At 33.8% G+C, this 16851-nt stretch overlaps 1 non-coding gene across 1 annotated transcript; it reads left to right on the top strand.

The window, feature by feature from the left end:
- The first annotated feature begins 12248 nt into the window (after positions 1-12248).
- Positions 12249-12350, top strand: LOC118895111. The gene has a single exon (XR_005019881.1). It is a non-coding gene; the product is annotated as a U6 spliceosomal RNA (small nuclear RNA).
- The last annotated feature ends 4501 nt before the right edge of the window (positions 12351-16851 follow it).

Here is a 16851-nt window from a genome sequence, read left to right as displayed (position 1 = left end):
ACTTGCATGCTCCATGCCCCATAGAACTTCACCTTCAAAGCACAAGTTCTAAGAAAAAAATGATTAAGAACTGTAAGATGGTGACAGCAAAGCACTAACCAAGCCTAGTCCCCTTCTGAGTGCGGTGCCTTATGTGACTGCACTGGTCACAAACGCATGAAAACAGGTCTGCCACTGAACTTTATCATGAAGTTATACATAGGTGAAAGATCAACATCTTTTGTATACGCCTCATAGGTAGACTGCTGGGTATCCTCTGTTTACCCTTCAAGACCCTATCTCTACAATCTCTACCTTGTCCAACTCTTGTGTGCCCAGATAATTAATAATTTACATAAGGAACTGCCAATAATTTCTTGCCTTGTCTTCCCTTGTGTTTGGCCAAAGAAAAGTACTGCTAGTGATTACAGTGTATGAAGAGAAGAGTTTAGGGTATTTTTACCCTTCTCCTTTATCACCTAACAATGTTTAGCAATGACTACGTTTCTCTACTGAAGACTACAGCTTCAGATAGGCAGTTCCTATATCCTTGGTACTAGAGACCAGAAGTAGCTTCCTTAGCCCTTTCAAATCTAGAGGTGGTAAATGCTTCTGATGTTACCATTCCTGAGTGCCTTGCAATTCCTTGTCTGTTCTCTTTACTCTTCCCATCCACAAGTAAATCATCCTTTCCTTAACTTTTTCTAATCCTTGACTGTTCATCAATTGCGTTTAGAATAGTTAGTGATGCAGTTGGTGATACCATATTCTTCATGAAACCAAAAGCATCCTAACTCCTATAGTAATATTACCCATATGCTCCCAATTTCTTCTGGCCAAAAGAACATTGAACAATACCTGTATTCAAAGTTGGGTGTGTAGCTCACTGCAAGAGAGAACATGCACCACAGGGAATTATGGGGAAACTAATGAATATGTTATTAGAAACACTTACAGAATTTTGGGCTTGTTAGGTGACTTTGGGACTGGTTCATAAAGCAGGATTTGGCTCTGTGTGCATGCTGTCAGGACAGAGGGGAAGGGATAAGGAGAAGGGAATGTTTGGTATCTTCCGGTGTTTGAACAGTGACTTTGTTTTCATCTGAGGCCTTAGCTTGGGTCTCCTTCATCACGTTGCACATTGTGAATTTGTTGACATGGTTCTGTGAGATTGTCCCACACCCAACAAGAGAACACCAAATCCTAGCTGTGAGTGCCAAGTACTTTCTAACAACACCAACGCATAGCAGTTATGGTCAGATCAGCTCCCAGATATCAGGAGCCACTTTTTTTTCTTCTCAGTACTTACCTGTTTAACCACATCCTGTTCATATTTTTTTGGTGTTCAACTCAAGTGTTGCCAACTCTATTGAGACATTTACAATTGATTATTATTCTTTTTCTCAGACATTATATTTCCCCTCTTACTAACATAGCTACTTATACCCCAAATTTATTTTGTTTTATTTTAATTTATTTCTCTTATTAACTTCAATTCTTCATAGTTTGAAAATTCATACAATTAGTAAATAATCATGTTTTTTATTTCAGTCTTCCAAAATGCAATGTTTTACATGCAGTATATGTGTTGTGTTTTATATGCATGCAGTATATGTTAATCTTAATGAATGCTTTTTTTAAGGAATGCTGATCTCAAGCAGATTGCAAATAGCTTCAAAAGAAGGGACACTGCGCTTTAGCGATATACATATTTTGACAAAATTTATCTTGGTAACCAGAAATGTACATGTTCATAATTTGCATAAACTAAATTTATTAGTAAATTTGGAGAATAAAAGAATATTCTTTATTTGACTACTATATGCTTGTTATGAATCTGTCAAATTAACAGTTGTTAAGTGGAGCATAGGGTACAGAATGGTGAGCAAATGTTCGACAACAGGCCAGAAGTAAAGCTGAAATAGAGAAGTTTATCATTTACAGGTTCTGGAGGAAGTAGCCGCCATATCTTGAGGGGCCACATGGGGAGGTCAAGGCAAAGTGCAGACAGAGAAAGGGGCAGGACGTGAGGCACATGCCTTTCCTGGGGTCCTCGGGTGGCTTTGGGTTCCTGAGTAAGGCCTGATTGTCAGTTCAAACCAAAGAATGGGGTTTGGTAAGTGCCATAGGGCTCTTATCTAAGGAGAGCACAGGGGAAGGCACTGGGAGGGAGAGGAGATTGTTTGATTACAAGGGCCGTTGGGAAAGTCACATGAGGAATTTACATTTGCTTGTGCCTCTGAAGGCTATTATCTAGGGCTTGTGCTTGCACAACTTGTCAGTTTATGTTCCCTGAAGTCTGCTTCGTCAAACAAATGGCTGCCAAAGCAGCAATAATACGGAGCTTAGCTAAGCTCTTGGACACTGTTCCGTTATATATGGAATTTCTGAGGGTATGATTATCAACGGGAAAGAATAACATAAATATCTGGAGTGGTGTTGCTCAGCCAATATGTTAAAATCTTTAAGGTTTTGATTTTAATAGGATGTAGGCTCATAGCATTTCATGGAGAATATTATTCTCTGAGAAATTGTTAAGATAATGAGCCTAAATTAATAAAAATTATACCTAACATTATGGTGATACTTTCTGCAAAGCAAGTCAGTTAATGTTTGCCTATTTATAAATATGTACATATTGTTTACAGCATCAGCTCCCTATTAAAACCCAAAGGGAACATACAAATGCATTGGCACTCAGGTCTAAAGTGTTTAATTATATTTCGTTGGTTTCTTATAATGAAAAATATACTATTCATTCCTTCACATTTTCATGTTCAAGCCATCATATGTAGTTGTTTGCTTTTACTAAGATTTTCCTTGAGTCAGGTGTTTCCAATCTGTAGTATATTATTTGGCTTCAAATATTTTATCCTTCTCCATATTGCCAAATATGTTAGAAGATAATATGTATTTATATCTAAATTTAAGTGTTGAGACTTTTTCTTTTGTTACATAAAGTAAAGCTATATCTAATGTCAACAAAAGCAGAAGACCTTTATACTTTATTATGTTATAAAGTGACTCCTTTACCCTATAGAGCCCTGTGTTGAGTTGTGAAAGCAAGTGAAAGGTCAAGGAAATAAGATAGATTTGCCTACTGATCCCTCTGTTATAGGAGATTTAATAAGATTTTTTAAAAGAGAAAATAGAGCCATATTTGTAAATAACACTGGCAGGTACTTCCCAATGAGTTCTTCCCAATCTCGTTCCCACCCCTAAGAACAGAAAAATTAAAAAGCAACACTATTCCCTAAAATGTGAAGCTCTGAAGGTGGGTAAATATAATAGTTATACATTGGAAATGTTAGTGCATCAACGCTGTATTGAAGTAAATAGTATATCTGGGCATATTCTATTAAAATTTTCTGGATTAAATATGAATAGGCTGGAAATAAATAATATGCAACTATAGACACTTACTATAGAAAAAAAGTATATTAATTTGCAAAAGAAGGACTAAGAATATATTTTTGAAGGGTCAAGTGACAGAAGTGCCTCTTATGATAAAATTAAAATGCATGCTAACATGAACTCAAGACCTCAAAGATCTGATGAGATGAAAATAGAGATTTCAGTGCAATTAGAAACCACAAGAAACACAGAAGTCACTGATAAAATCTAATCAAAGGCATGGAGGGGGATATGTATATTATTACAGTTAAGATGAAGGACAAATTAGAAAAAGACTAAGAAATTGGACAAATGAAAGTGATATGGGGGAGAGACTAACAGTATCCAGTATGATAAATGACATAGGAAATACAATTATTTTTATATAATAGATGGACACCATCTAAAATGAAAAACAATTCAAGAATATATCACATAGCATATAAGAACTGAAATAGGACTTTCAAATTAAATATACACCCTGGGGAAGTTATAGAAAGTAATTGATAAAGTTAGAATATGTCATGTAGGAAATGCCTGTTAGTCACAGAATACATAATGGCATTCCCTCTAACTCTCCACAGCTACATTCAATGAAAAAAGACACTGAAACACTGCATAAACTGAAGGGAGGTCCAAGTATATTATGTTCAGTTAACTTGTCATTAAGAGACAGAAATTCACAAATGTGAAAGAACTGAGAGAATGTCTCTGACTGTTGGGAGCAGGCTTGTTCCTGGTCCTGTGTAAATCTCAGGCTTTGTTCCTTATAATCTTTTCAGGTCATTCTTTCCTAGATTTAGGTAATTTCCTCACACACATATGTTGATTTATATACTCAACTGAATACTCTTGATGGAGCCTTTAGCGATTTCTGGAGTTTTTTTTTCTTTGCAGCTTTTTCCTTCCTGTACTTTTCTTTGTAAACTCTCACTGCATTGGCTTCCCTGGTCTTCCAACTTGGTCTTCTCACCTCTGGTAGACTTCCAGAGACATCCTGGGTTCCACCTTTCTGTACCTTGGCCTATAAACTTTCTCTAGGCAATAAACTGGGGCAATCATTAGGCATACCTTGTCTGTTTCCTTTCTCTCATGGTTCAATGTCCTTCATTGCCTAATATCCAATGGCATGAGAGCTATTTATTCAAACAATTTGTCCTTTTTAAAAATTCAAGTGGATAAGTAAATCTGGTTTCTGTTACTAAGTATTGGTCACAAGAATCATATATTTTTAATCTTTGAATCAAGGATACCTTATATATTGTAGCACTCCCACCCCCACCTTAATATTTTTCATAAAGTAAGGATGAAGGGAAGGAAATGGGTAAAAAAAGAGGAAGTTATTTTCTCAATTCCATCAAATTCCTGATATCCAGTTGTTGTGGACATTTCTCATTCCAGCTTCAGAACTTGTGGAATGTAAGTAGGAACCATATTGTGCTTTCATCATGTTTATCTTCTACATACCCACACTGTTAACAAGTCTTTAATAGCTAGGAAAAAAACATACTGTGTTCCATACACAAGTTAAGAAAATAGATAACTCATCCCATCTACCACTTTATAATTATTAAAGTGACTTTATGATTATTTTGAGAATTGTGAAAACAATCAACTTTAAGAAGGTCAAGGAATTGTAAAAATTCTACACATCGTATTCTCATCATGGTCATAAGTTTCCATATTTGGATGCCTGCCCTTCTGGGAACCAAGGAACATATGACAGTTACAGGATATCTGTATGGATTTGTGTTGCATTTACATAAAATTATCATATATTCTTTGACAGCTACAGATCACATATGGAGTATCCACAGTTTTTAAGAGAGGGCATTTTTGTTGCTCTTGTTGCTTTCTTGCTCTGCAGCCATTATTATCTCCTTTCTTTCCTGTTTCAATGCCCACATTATTGCCTCTCCTCTCACCAACTTAACACCCCAAAGATTGCATTTTTCCTTAAAAATGTATGCAATATTGTAATTATTGATATGGATAAACTTAACCTCAGTTGGTTAATTAAAACCTAGACATAATGGTGGCTTAGACTCAATGAAATATAGTCGCTAAAACCCCTTGCAATAATATTGAGGAAGGAATCAAAGACTTAAATTGGTAGCACTGCTGGAGTGGATTTTTCACATGTGAATCACTCATTCACTAGTAACTTTGGCCCAGAAAACATCTATCACCAAAGCATTAAATGTATACTGGTGAGAGAAACATACAGGATCTGTTAAAAATACTGTGGAAGTCTAAACGCCTGTACATTATGGGATGAAAGGTAAGAGTTCCTGGCATTGCAATGAGCTCTTATTCTCTCCAGAAGCTGAAACATTATTTTATATTCATTGCTTTATATATTCATACATTAAATATGTGGACTATTCCAAAAGTATATTTCAAGCCCAATTCCCCTGAACTGCAGATGTATATGTCTGATTTAACATCTCCAATAGTGTAACACAGAGACATCTTAAATTTAATATGGTCAAAGGTGATCTTCTCCCAAGCCTTCTTCTGCAGTTTTCCTCATCTCCATTAAAGGCATATCTATTCTTTTAATTATTCAGGCCAAAATCCTTGGTGATTTCATTAAATCTCTGTTTCCCAGATCCCACAATATGTCTTTTTGAAAATTCTATCAAACTGACTGTTAGCAGATATCTAGCATTTGGGTACTTCTCCTTAGCCACACCCCACAATCACGGGCCATTTCAATTTTTTCCCTGTCATTAAAGTAGTAACATATAATCTCCTCTCTCAAGAGTCTTCCCTTACATCCTTCAGTTTGTTCTCAGCAAAGCAGTCTGCATGATTATTGTATAAACGTATATCTGAGCATGACATGTATCTACTAAAAATCTCTAATGTCTTCTCACCTCACTTTGGAAAAAATAGGGTTCTTGTCCCTTTGACATTATCTACTGATCTCCTCTCATGAAGAACCACTTCAATTACACTGGCCTCAGCACTCAGACCAGAAACACTGCTGTCTCAGGGCATTTGCACTTACTCTGTCTCCAAACATTTGCAGGAACGGCACTCATTATCTTTAGGTCTTTACTGAAAATTCACCTTTTGGATTAACATTTCCAATAACACCATGTAAAAATTTAAATATTTACATGGCAAAAATCTCACATAAAAACCCCACACTCTAGCATATATTAAAATGTAGCATAATATATATTTTATGCATTAATCATATTTATTTTCTGACTCTTCCACTAAAATGTAACCTCCAAGGGTCAGAATTTTGGCCTCTTTACTGACAATTTCCACACCTAGGACAGGACCAGATACACAGTAATCATTCAATGTATTGTTAAGTATGCATATTTAAATACATAATAAATTGAATGACACTATTATTTAAGAAATAAAAATATAATAACATCTGAACTGGGTAACCTAGTCACAAAAAAATGAATTTTAAATGTGTCTGAAACTAAAGAGAAACTTAAAATAGCTTTGTTGAATAAAATATGAATGAATGAGCAACTTAAAACCATAAAGAGATCTTTCTTCAAATGTTTTATGTGAGTTTGACTTTTTTAATATCTTTCTCCTTGCCGCCAGCCTTCTATAAATATGTATTTAACTTAATATAGGCCAAGTAGTTTTAATAGTTCTTGTTAAAAAGAGATCAGTAAGCCAGGCAAAGGCTATGCTCAGACTGAAATAAGTCCTTTATCATATTAGTTGTGACATCTCTTAGGAAAGTAACTTAATGATAATTTGACCTTAAAATAACTGTAGTTATGGTATTATACAGTATGTTTTACAAAGCTGTGAGATTTACTCACATTAAAGTATTCTGAATAGATTAAACAAAGTGTGGCACAAATTTATTGTCTACTGTTTTTAGTTATTTCATGTAGTTGAAGCTACTAATTTACATGTTGTCATTTTTAATACAGTTAACGCCTAAAAAGATCCTTTGTTTATGACACTTCACAGTTCATTTATGGCATTGTAGCTAACTCAATTTAGGTGTGATTTTTCTTTAATTTTTGTTCTTTAAAATATACCGAAATTGGGCCAAAAGGCTATAGATGGCAAATACACATGTAAAATGATGCTCTACATCATTTATCAAAAAGAAAATTCAAATTCAAATGACATTACATACCTACGCAAATAGCTAAAAAAAAAAAAAAAAAAAAAAAAAAACTTACAATACCCTTTGTTGGTATGGATGTGGAGCAATAAGAGCCTTCATTCATTAAAAGATATGTGGTTCCCAGGGATTTGGGAAGAGGTTGAATAGGTCAACCCATAGAGTATTTTATAAGGTGATGAGATTTTCTTTATGATACTGTAGTTGTGGATATATGATACTATATATGTGTTGAAACTATAGATGTACAGTACAAAGAGTGAATCTTAATGTATTAAATTTATTTATTTGTTTATTTTTTAAGAGGTCCCAGTAAGGAATGCACTCTGACAAAAGAATCTGACTGTATCACTAATATATTAAAGAAACTGACTAGAGGAGGTAGTGAAAAAGTCACCACCTAAGTAACTTTGGACATAAGTTTAGTCTGGAAAAGTAATGCCAAAAGGAGCTCTACATAGCAATGTACTCTAATTGATAAAATTCCCATGGTGGTACAGGATAACAATTCTGATGACAGTATAGATATATACTGGGATTATATATTAAGTAAATGGAAGGTAAATGGAGGGATCCAGGACTCTCACTGTGAAGTAGGAAATTACAGATAAACAAGGGGGAAAACCTAGAATGACCCATGTAATAATGGAATAGATTTGGAGACATCAGTATGATCCCATGTTTAGCTTAATATAGTTGCAAATTGACATATATAATAAGATGATAGAAAGATAAATAGATAGATATAGATAAGTAGATTTATATAGAGGTAGATAGATTGATAGATGATTAACAGATGGATAGATAGATAGATGATAGATGGATGTGTATAGATATTGACAAATCTAGGAATATAGAGATATTGATAGATTTGTATCTCTATCTATGTATCTAAAAGGAAACATGCACAGTGACTTCCTACCAAATAATGCAGTATTCAAAAGAATGAAAAGGAGTAAGTTTGAAGTGAGAAACCTGACAAACCCTACCTTACTGAAGTCATCAATGTTAATATCATTAGTGATAAGTCATGCTGATAGTATATAGCCTCATGATATGATGAAAATGACACTTTTCCTCTGAGATTCTCCTCCCCTAAACACCCAAACAAAGTCTAATTATGAAAAAAATTGTCAATAAAGTTCGTCTGAGAGACATTTTACAAAATAGATGACCAGTATGACTTAAAAACCATCAAGGTCATCAAAAGCAAGGAAAGTCTGTAAAACTGTCACAGCTAAGTGGAGGAGGAGTCAGGTGGACATGACTACTACATGTAATATAGCATTCTGGGTAGAATCTTGGAATAGAAAAAATATTAGTTGAAAACTGAGTACATCTATTAACTTTAGTTAGTATGTATTTTAAAGTATATTAATAAATAATAAATACTAATTAATATTTATAAATATCCAAAAAATTTTAAAACCTGAATATAGAGGTGTCAACAAATGTGAAAAGAAAAAAATATTTCCCAAGAAATATCAGGAAATATATATAAATTGTTTATGTCATATAGTATTTTAAGTTTGCTATACTCTGTAACTGATATAGTTTTTTATGCATTATTGATTACCATGTAATTAATGGAAATTGTTTGTGATAAAGGAAAAGCACAAAATACCATCTCATAACTTCTTTTTTCTTTTTGAAAAGTCACAAGACTCACTACTATAGCATAAGTCAAAGACAGGGCATGAATCCTAACAACTTGAGTGATTACATTGAATCTCCTTATTGGAAGACTGGGACAGTTATTGGACATACTCTTTTGTAAATTTAATATTTTTATATTGTAAACTGATTATAACAATGTTTAATGCATAAGAGAACAATTTTAAAATCTCCACATGACCATATGCCATCTTTTGTGGCAATTCATATATAAAATTTGAAGTTCTACATATTTTCTTAGAAAGTAAAATATTGCATGTATCCAAGGAACTGCAAGTTACATATTTAAATTCACTGCAGATGAATAAGAATTTATGAAGTGAAAATCAGTACTATTAGCGATCTAAAATTCTATAGTGTGTACATTTAAAACATACCAGATTTTTTATAGAACTGTTGGAAAGTCCGGATCCACTTTTTGTCATACAAAAAAAAAAACAACAACTTTTTAACCAGAGAAATAAGCAATGCAAAATAACGACAGAAATAAAATGTTGCATAATAAGTTGATCACCTGCATACTGTGGTATACATATATGGAATAATGGAATTATGGAATATATATATATATGAATCACAATTAGTAAGATAATTGCATAATGGCAATTTTAATAAGTTAAGGCAACTGCAACATCCTGATTGCATTCTTACTGAAATTATATGTGTGGTTACCAATGTCAGAAACAAGTCCATTTTTTAACTGTAAGAATTAATTTCAATCATAAGTATGCCGGAGAGATCATATTCAATTTCATTTAAGAAAATCATATTGTGTTAGAAATAAACTGAGAATAAAATATCTGAAATATTATTACTTGCTTTTCTCATCTTTGGTTTTCCCTCTGTGTTTTAGTAGGTGTGCTTAAATGTCTATAACATCAACTAACATTAATTAGAGTGGCTGAAGATGTTATCTGATTCTCTTTCATGTGAATGACTCAAAACTACCTCTTGTTTATTAGACCTATTACTTTGCAGCAATTTTAAAATAAACTTTAAAATTTCTCATCTAGATAATAGCATTATTACAGCACTAAATTTCCCACTGACAAAGTTCAAGATACATTTATTAGCCAAGTTCACCTCCCCACTGAATGTATAAAGCTCTTGGAGTTTTCACAATCTACTATTAATAATTCTATAAAATACCTAAAATAATATAGATTTTTAGATTCATTTTGTTCACAAAAAGAAGTATTTTATTCCTCTCTGTTTGTTTCCATCTGTAATTATGCTCTGAGTTAAGGATCTTGCAGTATACATGAAACTAGCCATGAATACCATCAGGAACATGGATAGTCCAATCTCAGAATTAGTGTGGATTCATAGAGGGGTCTTCACTCAGATTTGTGGTATTCTTTTAATAATTCTCTGAGAAAATGAATGCAGTAAATAAGTTTTTCAATTTAATTTCTATGCAGATAATCATAGATATTAGGAGAGGAAACTGTTGAAATGCAAATTCTACCTCAAAAAAATATCTGGCAAATCACGTTTCTACAAAAATCATTTTCAGTTCTCCATTACATTATTTTCAGGTTGCTTGGTAATTATTTGGTTATTATTATTATTATTGGTTATCCAATTCCATTCTAATTTGTTCTGCTTTAGCTCTATTCAGCAAAAAGCATGATTATTATTTTATATGCTGCAGAGGAAGCAAATGGTATATCTTGCATCCTTGTGGATGAAAGGCCAGTGAAAACTGCACTTTTCAGTTTTCTCCACTTGCAGGTGTCTAAAAGAGACTCTTGTAAGGGCTTTCTCATGTCTTCTTGGCTCAAGAGCTTTCCTCAATTTTGATTACTAAAATTATGCAAGGTCAAAAGAATCACATGCCATTTACCTAGTAAATACAGTCTTTCTTGAAGATGAATACATTTAAAAAACCGTAAGCTCTCAAAAAGGGGGTAGCAATGCAAACAAAATTGACTGTTATCATTGTGTAAGACAAAAGAAGTAGTACTTATAGCAGTAAAAAATCTATCAGTATTATATGATCACATACAATGTATGTGATACAATATATCACAACACAGTAAAATACAATGCTAAGAATGCTTTCTCCCTTTACAAGTTAGTCTTTGGTTGAAAACCAAAAAGAAAGCCAATCTATCATATGTAACTTAAGCATAAACAGAATTGTCTAAAGAATGTGATGAATACTTGCAAATGTCCAGGAACTAAGTGAGGTCTAGAGTACAACATTTCTCAAACAGCAAGATCTCTCTGATTAGATGTTATTGCTGTCATCACCACTTTGTCACTGGACACTTCTTGCTACACTGGGCAATTCTCCTTCTGCCTCTAAACTCTCAGGTCAACCAATAAAACTATTAACTATTAACCTCCAACTGCCTCTGCATCTTCGTGTTATTTTCTCAGCAGTCAGCTATCAGATAAACGTGTCCTTTGCCCAAGTCTCAGGCACATGGCCTATTGGTTAAGTTACTAGAGGAGGAGAGTAGATTGTATTCCATTTAACACATATGGTTGGAAGACTTCCCCCTAACAGTAAAAGTGTTTAGAGTTTCTTTGAACGGATTATTTCTAACTAATACTATAGTCTACTACTTCGGTCTGCTGAACAAATGCATGCATATTTTCTGCCACAAATACACTTAGAGAAATTGATGTTGACACTGTCCTGGAAGTTGTTGCACAGAGAATCATTTTATTCCTTTGAATATACCAATTTATTTTGAGACAAAATAAATTTCTTTGAATTTGATCAAACAATAAGTTAACTGTTTATTGACCTTGCACTACAAATTAATCCTCCAAGACAGCTGAGTAAGCATTTAAAACAATTTTTTTAAGTATAGTATCGGTCAAATTGGTAATATGATCATCTAAATATGTACCAAAATAAAATCAGATTAATTATAGAGATTGAGATTAATTATAATGAAATATAATGAATATAATTATATAATACAACATATAGACATTATAATCAATATATACTAATATATAATATATTATATAATGTATAATATATATAATGAAATATATGTTATATATTATAATGAAATATTATAGTTATATTTTATTCTTGTAAAAAGTTTATATTTAATGATAGCTTTGTTCTGTTAATATACAGTGTTTTGGAACAATACAGAAAAGATTAGCATGGCCCCTGTGCAAGGATGACACGCAAATTCCTGAAGCGTTCCATATTTTTTAAAAAAATACAGTGTTCCATTTTCATAATCAGAATATATTTTCAAATGGTACTTAGATATGGTCCATTTGTATTCTGAGACTAAATGATTTCTGAAAGAATCCCTCAGATGTTGTATAGCAGCTCTTATTTTAAACTTTAGCTCACTTGCTGTTAGACTTGACAGAGTAACCAACATCCTCAGGAACTCCATGGAGAGAGAAAATAAATCATCTTCAAAATTTACTTGAATTAAGATGTAGTTTAACATATCTGTATACAATCTGTAGTATACAGTCAATATAATCTTATAGCAAACACTCCATAATTTAGTAGACAAAATAGATTGTTTATCCTTTTTATATGAAATGAAGTATATAATTAATGAAAATGCATAAAACAAATGTATACACTCATGTAGTCATTATAAAGCAAACATGTCATAGTCACACAACTAAGGCAAAAAAGTATTGCCCAGTATCCAGGAGGGCTGCCATATTGCCCTCTTCCTAATCACCAATTCCCTCCTCCCTAAGTTAAATATTGTCCTAATTTTTGTGGTGAAACATTTCCTTGCTTCTGCTTTTTATGTTTGTGCCAAACTGAGTATATTGTAGACTCAGGAATAAGTATGTGGTAACTTTAAAGTAAGCGTTTTAAATAAATGAAACAGAAAATGGTAAGATGAAAACGAATATGCTGAGGGAAACAACAAAGTTCTGAAATTCATCGCAGGAAGATTTAAAGTTCAGAGTTCTAATTGGAATTTGAAAGAAAATTCCTCATCAGCAAGGTAAAAACCAAGCCAAAGACTGCAGGTTTTATCCGTTCTACTCTCTGTTGTCAAGGATTGAGGGGGAACATTTGTTTTGCATTTTACACATACTCAAATATTGTTTACACTAAACCTGTAATACTAAAAATGTACTTTCTCTTTCACATCTTTATCTATGTGACCTCTGTTTCAGATTGTGGAATTCAGTGGGTTTCAGTGTGTGGTCAGGGAGCCTGGCTAAAGTATTCATCTTTAACGTGACCTCTTAAGTTGGAGAACATTTAGCCAGGTTCCATTTCTTCTTCCCACACTATTGCATAGATTCACAGATTGAAAATTTGCTCTTCGAAATCTCTATTTGGACTCTGACATACTTAACTTTCCCATTTCTTGTCCTCATATTGAAAGGGGAGTTCTTGCTCTCTTGTTTAATTCCAAGGTGGTGTGATAAACACAGATCTATGACTTTAATCTGCTTGCACAGAAATTGGGAGATCACATTTCAAGCATATTGAAAAATTGAATTAATAAAGTATTTGTATAGCCCTTTGGCCTCATGATTTGATAGACCTTTAAAAGTGTTACTTGAAGGGATAGTAAGCTTTAGATAATCCTGCCAGAAAGAATTACGCAATGATTAAAATTCACCAATATATGCTTGCAACACTGCTGGATTTCTTCTTTCTCCTCTTTGAAGGGCAAAAAGGAAAGCTGTAAAGCCAAACAAAAGGAAATAAACACCACAGCAGATAATGTTTCCTAGTATTTTTTAAAAACTTTGGTCCAGCAAATAGAAATGCCAACTTCTCTTTAAAACTTACAATATGGCTTTGTTGAACTGCTCCCCCTGTCAACCTGCCTCTTGGGGAGCATTATATTAACACAGTATCTTTTTAGACTGACCTAGTGTCTACATTTTGACTATGTGCTTTATATTTATCCATCAAAATTAAGATTAAGCATTCTTTCCATCCAAAAGCAACTGACTTCCCTGACCACTTCAGGCTAGAGTTAGATATTCTTTCTATTAGACCCTTAGTTAGTACTTGCAAGAGTTCAATTGGGGATTAGAGATTTAATATGGACAAGAGTTCATATATGTAATTCAACAGCCAACCTGCAAATCCAACTCTATCTATGCCCTTTAAATAGTAGTCTCTTGGCCATTTCCCCTGCTTGTGGGTACACATAATAGCACATTTGTTCTTAAGAAAACTGACACAAGCAGAGGATTATGCATGCCCTGCATGTGGCCTCCAGTCTACCGGGCAAAACGTTCTGGAATCATAGGTACCCAGAGAAAGGTTTAGAAGGAGAGATGCTGGCAGGACACATCTCGTTGGCCCAGCAGGCTACCAGCCATGGGGGTGGTATTGCTGAAGGAAAAGCCAGCAATCTTGCCTAGGTTCAAGCTTATCTTGCCTAGGTCTAAAGACAGATATGCCATACGATTTTCTCTCTGAAGGTGAAGTCTGCATCTTATCATCTTTATATCCCCAGTGTTATCTGGTACTCAAGAAATTTGTTTTGTGTTGAATGTTATTATTGTTGAATGAGGAAGTTCAAATGCAGAGACATAATGTAATTGTGACTAAGGCCATTATAGGTAGTGAATGTCAAAAACATTTCAAATTCAGACTTCAAAATCAAAGTCTTCTGCTTCCAAAGTCTTAGTTATTGTTTCATACCGATTCCTTTATAGTCAAGTATATAAAAGAACTGTAAGAAGTGTTAAGCCACTAGAGGCCTGATGTGTTATAGATACCAACTGAAGGAAAGGTTAAAGTGCCTGTGATAATGACATACAATTTTATGGAGAAAGTATGATTAGGACAGAATTTTTCAAGTCTGAACATGATTTATTTAGTTAAGAATGTAAAGAAAATGATAAAAAGGGAAAAGAACAACCAGCTCCTTACTGTGTTTACCTCATTCATCTGTAATAAAGAAAAAAAGACATTTTTAAAGTAAATTTCAGCTCAAAGAAAAGGAGTCAACATTTACTTAAGATAATAAAAAATGTCATAAATTTTTGCTTAATTAATTGTATCTCCACAACCTTTCTCAACTACAGGAACATAGGTAAATTGAATGTTACAAATTACTTTGAAGACAAAGTCTCAGGTGAACCTATTCAAGAGCAATACATTTAAATACATTTCTCTCCCCAAAATCAGAATTCCATCTAGCAAAATAAATCTTTTAAGATCTCATCCTCATGTTAAGAAAATATTTGCAATGGATATCTATATGTATGAATTGGGGTTAAAATATTTCTCCTCCTCCCTCTCTTTCTCTCTCGTTTAGTTGGACAAAGGCCACAGCAAATCATGGTGCCAACCACAGAATTTTTTTCAAATTATTGTGAAAAAATACCATTCTGTAGAGACAAGGGGTCTGCTGAAGTGTTTAACAGAGCAGGATTTAATGGGAAAATGAAAGGATGATTCTTCTCTCCTGTGATAATAAGTTCTATTTGTCCCAATTTACAGCATTAAGAGAGGGAAAGATGTCCCTAATATGCAAATAAACTATCCAGGTGCAGAGTGGTGCACGCAAAGAGATAAGCTGGGTAGTGGTTGAGTAATTACAGTAATTCAGGACATATAAATATATCCTGTGGACCAAAGAAACATAAATAGGTATAGCGGGCATGGTAAGATTAAGAAAATATGACTTTAGGTTAAATAGCAGTACACATTTCAAAGGACTTAGCTGCTGTCAGGACAAAATCAAGGATAATGTGCTCATTTGAACAACTTTTTAACCATATTTCAAAGTCAAGTGTAAACTAAAGCCAAGTTATGTAGGCTGATTATCTAAGGTGGAAAAACCATATAATGCTCCATTCTAAGAATGCTTTTTTATGAACAAATAATAATTTATGGAATTGTTGCCTATTTCCTTTAATTTCTTTGAGAGATAGTAATGAACTCCTCAAGCATCCCTGATGAGAATAAATTCAGAAGCAATGTAGTGAGGAAGAGCATCTCATTTTCTGAGGCACTACACTATACTCTCTGGCAATTAGTAAGCTACTTCGTGCAAGTTAATGTTAAGGTGGTGGGCTAAATGGACAATTAAGCCTCTTGCTTTTTCAAACCTTTAGTTCTGCGCTAATTCCTAAGGTTATGGTCAATTATTAGAGTACGTTTGATTTTTTTTTAATTGTAATTTTAAACCAAATGCATATTCTAATATGGATTCCCTAGAAATATATTTTTTAATTAATTTATTTTTTATTTTCTTATTTTTGGCTGCATTGGGTCTTTCGTTGCTGCACGTGGCTTTCTCTATTTGCTGCGAGTGGGGGCTACTCTTCGTTGTGGTACTCCGGCTTCTCGTTGAGGTGACTTCTCTTGTTGCAGAGCACGGGCTCTAGGCGCGTGGGCTTCAGTAGTTGTGGCACGTGGGCTCAGTAGTTGTGGCGCACGGGCTTAGTTGCTTCGCAGCATGTGGGATCTTCCAGACCGGGGCTCGAACCTGTGTGCTCTGCATTCGCAGATGGGTTCTTAAACACTGTGCCACCAGGGAAGTCCCTAGAAATATTTCTATTTAGTGTTGTAATAAAATTTTATGAGCTTAAATATATATATTTTTTTCAAATTAGAACCTGAGATAACCTACATTCTGATTTCTTTGATATACAAAGTGATAGACAGTACTCCTCCCAGAGCACTCTAACATAGGGTCTTACAAATGCCCAAACAATGCATATGCCAAGCCTTCTGTAGCAGATATATAGGG

This window comes from Balaenoptera musculus, chromosome 4 (assembly GCF_009873245.2).
Source record: "Balaenoptera musculus isolate JJ_BM4_2016_0621 chromosome 4, mBalMus1.pri.v3, whole genome shotgun sequence".
Taxonomy (NCBI): domain Eukaryota; kingdom Metazoa; phylum Chordata; class Mammalia; order Artiodactyla; family Balaenopteridae; genus Balaenoptera; species Balaenoptera musculus.
Note: the sequence above shows the minus strand (reverse complement) of the source record. Positions and strands in the feature narration are given on the sequence as shown.